Raw genomic sequence first — 6,880 nt, forward strand, 5'->3', positions numbered from 1 at the left:
TATCATCATGTTGAAGTTGGGTGTGGTTACCTCGTGTAACCGGTTCTGCCATTGTTCTATCTCTTCATCTGAATCTGAGGTGCAAGAGCTTTCGTGCTCCCACGAAATCCTACCATCCACTGTAGGATTCACCCAATCCTACTCCTGAGTGGTTATCTTGTAGATACAGTCTAGATCATCGCCGATGTCGCAATCGCACACCAGCGCTGTGTAACACGATCCTTTCACACAGTCTAAAGGTACCACTACATGTAGTGACCTTTTCTCAAAAATCGTCTTGCACTTCTTTAGATTTATCACTCCATTCATGTCAATGGCCCAATCTATTCCCAGTAACACAGGATAGGGATTGTAGCCATCAACAATATCTATCACTTTGAAATCTGCAAGTGCACTCACACCTTCGATATCCACCGTTATTCCTTGCAATCCTTCCATGGTAGGATCTTTTTGCTGGTTTTCCATTCGTAATTGAATAGGATACCATTGCAATGTGGGCCTGCCCATGCACGTCCATGTCTACTTTGGTAGGACGTTCATGTCTAATCCTAGATCCACAATCACTTGATCTATTTCATATTCCCTAACCTACGTGGTCAATCTCATCTCCCTTCCTATTCACATTGTGTGATTTCTGAACTTTTGAACTACGCGTAGTTCTCCTGGTCCAGCACATCTAGTGATGAGTTCCTGCAGCCCCTTCACCGCTTTGTTGTCGCGCAATAGCTTCAGGCATGTCTCTAGAAAGGTAGTGATCATTGATGGGTCCATCTCTAGTTCTATTTTGTCTTTACTACGTTAAGTGGAGGCCTCCATGAAGCTCTTCTTAGCTTCCATGAATGTCTCCTTCGCGCTCTCCAAATTGAACTCAGGTTTCTTTGTTGGAGCCTTGCAAACCTGGGCACTCTCTTTGAGCTAATTTCCCTTGTCATCTCCTATCGTAATACCACTTCGAAGCACGATGTTTAGATTTGGGTCCTCCTCATGCGGCTCAGACCTCATCATTTGTAGGTTCTGAGTAGGGGGATGCTGGAGCATTCCTTTATCACGCAACCTTTCCATCAGTGTGGGGTAGTCCTTCATTTCATGATCAAACTGGGTATAATATAAACATGATGCTCTCATTGGATTTTGTACAATTTTGGGCATAATGCCCTAGCCCTCCGAAATTATAATAGATCAACTGTATGCGACCCCTTCCTAGTCCCATTCCACCTCAACCTCATCCGCGCCCTTGAAATCTAGTGCGCGCCATCCCTGAATTTTGGTCGAGGGCTTGTGTTTCAGTCTGAACTCTATAGATAGGAGTTCGATCGATCATCAGTTCATAACTTCTATAGGTACGCCCATCATGGCCTACTGACCTACAAAAATTACAGAACAATTGTTGGGACATTTACATATACTTCTGTAATAGGTGGCAATCATCTGTAGCATGCTTCCGTCCTATCTAACAAATTGTGAACCATAATGTAGGTGCCATGCTCGGTCCTACTTGTGCCTCTGGTCTCAATGGAATTGACCCTCCTCCCGTCAGGTAGTTCATGAAAACTGGACAATGGTCCTTGTCATGTCCCTGACCTTTGCACTTTATGCACCATACTTCCTCGTGTACTTATGGGCAAGTTCTCATGACTGGCTTCAAACTCTACATCTCCAGACAAACGTTTTTCAACAGCGCATGGACCTGTTGGACTCCTAGGTTAGGATCTTGTATTGGGGTCTCATGGAGTCTCATTGCGATTTCCAAGGCTTCGGAATGAGTGGATAGATTTTACTGTGACAACGCGGTCCTTAGAGGCAGTGTTAGCGATGCTACAAATCATGCATGGTGTTTCCCATGTTATATACCTAGGGGGGATAATATGGGGTACAAAGGGAGGTACCCAAGGGAATAATGTAATAATGGGATGGGCCATAGTAATAAATAAGGTGGTTAACCCATATCATTTAAGGGACCACAAGTAGTTAGTAATGATGTAATGGGCCCATGGTATTAGATAGATGGTATTGAGGGAACCATGGTAATGACCCATGGTATTATATGTATGAGGCCTATATAGAGGCTAGAGACTCCAAATTGAGGGATGTCAAGGAATATTGTATGAATAGGCATATAGCTTGTGGAGTGTTCTCCTTCCTTAAGGAGTGAATGTATGGTGTTGCCCTACCTTAGGGGTTTTGATCAATAAATAAGCATTTCTATCTATATTCAAATCTTGTTATTTCTGCTGTTATGTACAATGATTGGGTATATTGGTATCATTTCATATATTTCCAGGTCAGATCTATAACAAGTGGTATTAGAGCTATAATATCCCATCTGTCAAGGTCATGTTGGCTTCCCGAATCATACCCTTCAATCTCTGATCTAGCTCCCAAGGGGTCTCACCTAGAAGCATCACAATTTCCTTAAATTCGATAATCGACTATGTCTCTGATTTTGGCCTGCTAAATTCCTATTTTAGCGTAGCTTGGATATCCGCGATCCATGCCTTTGGATTTTCATTGGAATGCTTAATATACCATGTCAGTGCGTGATCTTGCAACACGCTCACTAGCACTACCTTCTTTATATTGTCATCCGTGACTCCTTGTGCTTTCCATATAGCCTTTACCACGAACCAAAATTGGTCTGGATCTTTCTTCCCTACTCCTTTTAACACCAACAACTTTATTGTGCTCGCCATATTGAATGATGGTGGTGGCAGAGGTGGTGTGAGTGAAGATGGGGGTGAAGATGGTGAAACTGATGGTGGTGTAGGTGGGGTTGGTATGCGCATAATTTTACGTCATATCAGATTGATCGCACTTCTTGGTGAAACTTTCGTGAGCTCCTCCTCGCTCTCCCGCGGAGGCGAAATCGAGGGACTAGTCTCTAATTCTTCGCTACCTTTGTTTTTGTAGATCCTCCCACTTCATGTAGCCCTAAACATTAATTTATTTGCATAACCTGCTATTCACACAGTAGCATCTTAATCCAAGTGTTCAAAGATTTAACGTACTTACCTCGTGGTCCTTTGAGGAAGTGTCGTTCTGCCTCGCTGTAGCTGACTGAAGTATCTACCGTGAACTCGGTGATAAACCCTCCTATAATTCGATCGAGCCAATGGTCCATAGTGCACACGATCTTATCTTCTAATGCTTCTAGTCTGCGCACCAACTCTGGAGTCCACACAATAGGTTTGTTGAGCCTACACCTTCCTTGACTGTCTGCTAACTTTGTGATCCACTCATACACCTTAGAGGGGAAGGATGAAAAGAAAAAATCATGGATTTCTATATATAAGTAGCGCTCTAACCACTCTTCCTTTAATACTCATGGATTCTTATTTTCCTTCGCCACGAACTCATGAATCTTTCTATCCAGCTGTTAGACTCGGTTCTGTCAGTCCCTTGTCAGAATCAAATTCTCCAAGCTTCATTTCTCGTCATTCGTAGTCATTGATGTTACTGTGGTCCAGAAAAGAGTCATTTCAGAGTCAACGTTTTATAGTTGGTCTTCAAACTTGTCAAATGATTCCTACAGGCTAGAAGAAGGTTCAATGAGTTTATATTTCAAGATTTCAGTCTTAAGAATTCAGAAGCAGCCTTGGTTATCCTTCGCTAAGCCATGCCACCATCCCTGCAAAAAACAACAAGGTATCATCAATCCAAGGCTCAGAAAAAGAAAGGAAAAGCCAAAGAAAAACATTATATTAAGTGATCGAATGACAAAGTGCCAAACATTATAAAAGTGGGTCATGGAGTAAATTTAAAATCAAATCTAATTTTATGAGATATTTTTCTTCACATCTAAACCATGGTAAACAATTCATTTGCACAAATTCTCAAGGCAAAAATCGAGCTGGTGAAGTTGAAGGCCGAAATCGTGTTTTGCAAAGTTGTGAACCGGAACTGGAGGCGCGCTACTCATATAGAGCGCGCTACGCATATAACCTCACCAGCCAATGTTAAATACCACGGATGCTACGCACTTGTAGCTCGCTACGCATTGGGTGAGCGCGCTACCCATACAGTCTCAGAGCCAAATTTTTAAATTTTTTTTTGCCCTTGCGTCCAGTTTCATGCAAAATGCCTCAATCGTCTTGCAAGTGCTGGATGGATGGAAGGAAGTCGTGGGCTTATAGGCTTATGCTGCAAAACAATGCAATATTAAACTATTCTCCAATAGCACAAGCCGGGATAACACTTTGGAAAATAGTGGTTCAGACCTGTTGAAAGCTTCCCGTTTGAGAGATTTCATCAAAACCTTGCTTGAGAAACATTTTGAAGATGCAAAGAACAAGTTAGATTCCATTGACCGTTAAAGAGTATTGTTGTCTTAGAAACATTGTGAAGACTGATGAGGTTTTATGAGAAATTAAGCAATGCAACAGATTTTGGTGGTGAAATGACTTGCAACAGGGAAAGCATGAAGGGAATCTAGTCTTTGTCCAATATCTTTATTATTATATGCCATCCACCTGCACACAGTTTGAAGCATACGCAAACAGTTGTTTGATTTTTTTTTTCACTGTTTGAGTAGTAAAATTCATTAAAATAGTTTCCCTTTCTCTTGAGACGAATACAGGAATTGGGACCGGAAGCAAAGAGCCATCAATTGGTACCAAAGGTCGAGTGATACTTTTGCTGGATGAGAATCCCAATAAAGTTGAAGTCCGGTTTGATAAACTGGTTTATGGTGTAAACAACATGGTGGATTTTTGTGAAGATAGCTATGGGTATTTTTGCAATGCTGCCAACGAAATCTTTCATACAGTGTTGGAGCTTCGTTTGGAGCATTCTGTTGTAACTAATTGTTGGAGCTACATCAATTAGAACCATGCAAGGACAAACCTTGGAATAAGATTTGTGTGTACACTTAGATATGAGGCTTTGAGACCATTCGCAATTGCCTTTATGCTCTATCATGATTAATGAAATTGGAATTTCAAAGCCATGTCTATTATCGATGAGCATCCAAATCCTGCAGTGTGCAGTGGCCTATGATCAATCGATGAGCATCCAAATCCTGCAGTGTGCAGTGGCCTATGATCAAACAAATTTGTGATCATTGCATTGGATTTCTAAATATCTACCATTTCCATCCGTGATGCAATTTAATAATCCTCAACGCAACATCAACATTGATTTCATTTCAGTGCCACCACATTCTTCCATTCTTTCTTTGACAGTACTGCCCATTTTCTTTGAATCATTTTAGAAAATGAGGAGATCCGTGCACCTTCCTCATTTAATATCCATTTTGGCAGTGAGTATGATCCAAATCGTTCATCTGTGTTCTCACAGAATCCTTTATATCTCATTTGGGCACACCATTGTGCATTTTGTGACAGTCTCCTAACTAGTTTTAAGAGAGAAAAGGCCAATATGAGTCTAAAAAGGGCATCTCTGTGGAGGTTTCAAGTGATGAAGAAGGCTTCAGTGGAGCCTGGTTTCCTGCAACCATACTCAGGAAAATTTGCAGTGTTGTCTTGGTTGAATTCAGGGACCTGATGACTGATGATGAGAAATCAAAATTGAATGAAAAAGTAAAAGCACATCTGATAAGGCCCGAACCTCCAGCTTTGAATATACAATGATTTTTCCTTAATGAAGAAGTGGATGCATATGATCAAGATGGTTGGTGGAAGGGAGTTGTTGATGGCATTCTGCCTCAAAATAAATATGTTATTTACTTCAGCCAGACTTTGGAGAAATTGGAGTACGATATAACACAACTCTGGCTTCATCAGGATTGGATAGACGGCAAGTGGGTTAGCAGTTCAGAGAATGTGGGAATAAAAGAACCAAATCCAAAGTGCTCACTGCTTTCTGTCAGAAATGTGGAGAATATGGCTTCAAAATCAATGAAAAGATCTAATAAAACCAATGAAAATCAAAATGAAGTTAAGTTTTCTGAATTCTCAGGAGAATGTAAAGCAGACATATAGTGTGAGACCTGGAATGATGGAAGTAGTCAGCTAACCAAAAAATCTTCCAAGAGAACCAAAAAATCTTCCAAGAGAAAGCAGGGAACTAAGGATCAGTCCAATAATGGTTCAGCCTGCAGAAGGAAAATCCTGATTGAAGAAAATATGGATGGTACTGAGACACAAGATGAAAATGTTCATAACATTCCTGTTAAGGTTGCGAAAATAGCCTCACTCAAAGATCTTAGTTCCCCTACTGAATCTGAGAACACAATTACAATCTCTATTCCTTATCTGGAAATTCTTGACCAAAAAATATGTCATCCAGGTAATACCTCTGAAATACGTGGAAAAACAAGTGGCATTCAAAGCTAGAAAGTTTAAATTTAAATGGAGATATCTGCCACAACAGAGTGTACTACCTATTTTGGTCTTCAGTTACAAATTTAAATGGTCTTCAGCTACAGCTGCTGCCTCTCCATTAGTTATTAACAAACAAATCTAACGCTACTCCTTTTAGAACAGACTTTTCCTATTTTTGTGATGATTGATGTAACAGTGTTCAATTTTCATCGATCAGTTATCACATCTCTAAGATATATTTAATTTATTGCAAATGATTTGTAAGGGTTAGAGATTTCTGAAAGTTGGTGGAGGAGAAATACAGAGTTTTATTGTACAGTCGACTGACAGAGAAAATAATTAAATGGCACATCTCTGATTTGTAAGATTCTTGTGGTGTGAAAGTTTAGCATATGTTTTTCTTCTGTTTCATATGTCTTTGTAATGTTTCATAGTTTCATTCATTATCATTTCCAGCTGAATGCTTTACAGTGTGGGAGGTAGAACCCAATTTATTTTCTCTGCCTCGAAAGAGCGTTTCAGTATTTGTGTAATTGTCTTCTGTCTGTAAAGGAATCATTGATTAATGCCCTTTTCAGCTCTTTAAATAGTCTTTTCATCCC

The 6,880-nt window shown here is 40.3% G+C and overlaps 1 pseudogene; it reads left to right on the plus strand.

The window, feature by feature from the left end:
* The first annotated feature begins 3,802 nt into the window (after positions 1-3,802).
* Positions 3,803-6,290, plus strand: LOC149223742 (uncharacterized; annotated as a pseudogene).
* Positions 6,291-6,880: the final 590 nt, after the last annotated feature.

The sequence above is a fragment of the Pinus tabuliformis genome, chromosome Q (assembly GCF_031772625.1).
Source record: "Pinus tabuliformis cultivar Carrire ecotype Pingquan chromosome Q, CPIR1, whole genome shotgun sequence".
Lineage (NCBI taxonomy): Eukaryota > Viridiplantae > Streptophyta > Pinopsida > Pinales > Pinaceae > Pinus > Pinus tabuliformis.